This window comes from Nematolebias whitei, chromosome 14, assembly GCF_014905685.2.
Source record: "Nematolebias whitei isolate Nwh7 chromosome 14, NemWhi1, whole genome shotgun sequence".
NCBI classification, from domain to species: Eukaryota; Metazoa; Chordata; class Actinopteri; order Cyprinodontiformes; family Rivulidae; genus Nematolebias; species Nematolebias whitei.
Window position 1 is genome coordinate 2,156,170 of NC_056511.1, and position 1,322 is coordinate 2,157,491.

A 1,322-nucleotide genomic window follows, 5' to 3' on the forward strand; every position below is an offset into this window, starting at 1 on the left:
TAGTAAAACACCAGCCCAACACTAAAAACGGCAAAGTAATGAGTTGTATTTGAATTAGTACAATTAGCAAGAGTACCATTATCTGTAGTAGCATTAGAAGAATCAGTAGTCGCAGTAATGGGCACAGTACCACTAACAGCACAACAAATTTTTCATTTAGCTGATGAGCGTTTTCGCTAACTTTGGAAATCGTTAGCAGAATTAGTTTCTGCTAAATTAGGTTTCGCTAACTTCAAATTCACCAACAGAGTTTACAAGTTTGTTCCTGTCTGTTGTGGGCGTGTCTCCATGAGTCTGTTAGACACGCTATTGACTGACAACCTGTAACCGTGACAAGAATTGATTGGCCTCGGCTGCTCTCTGCCTCGGCTGCTCTCGGCTGCTCTCGGCCTCGGCTGCTCTCGGCTGCTCTCTGCCTCGGCTGCTCTCGGCCTCGGCTGCTCTCGGCCTCGGCTGCTCTCTGCCTCGGCTGCTCTCGGCCTCGGCTGCTCTCGGCCTCGGATGCTCTCTGCCTTGGCTGCTCTTGGCCTCGGCTGCTCTCGGCCTCGGCTTCTCTCGGCTGCTCTCTGCCTCGGCTGCTCTCTTCCTCGGCTGCTCTCGGCTGCTCTCTGCCTCGGCTGCTCTCTTCCTCGGCTGCTCTCTTCCTCGGCTGCTCTCTTCCTCGGCTGCTCTCTGCCTCGGCTGCTCTCGGCCTCGGCTGCTCTCGGCTGCTCTCGGCCTCGGCTGCTCTCGGCCACGCCCACTTCTCCGCTGCAGAGATCTGACACGTTGCAGGAAGGAACTCCTCTGCAGCCGTGGGCAGCACACAGACCTGTGCACCTGTGCAGCAGGTGCTAAATAATGTTAAATAATTTATTTAAAATAAAAATTCTGTGCCGATCATGCGGCTCATCCATCAGTGTGTCATGTCCAATCTTTGAAAAACCTCGATAAAGTGAGTCCGCTCAAAACGAACCATGAAGTAGCGATGGACTACTGTATTAGCAATTTAGAAATAGTAAAAATTAAAATTAACAGTATAGGTGTTAGCAAGTGTTAGCAGCAGAAATATGCTGAAGTAGATTTAAAAAAATAATATTTTGAAAGACTTGAAACAACATTTGTGTTTTTTCATTCGCTGATGTTTTTGTAAATAAATTTTTAATATTTTGAAAAGTATAAAAAAAGTAAAAGCACCCATCTCCTTAATGAGCTGAATGTTTCGAAAAAGCAAAAGCTAAAATGGAAAACGAAGAGTTTGAAGCTGACACCAAAAACAACAGAATAAATGCTGAGTCAGCGTCCAGACTGTAAATTATTCAGAATAAATGCTGAGTCAGCGT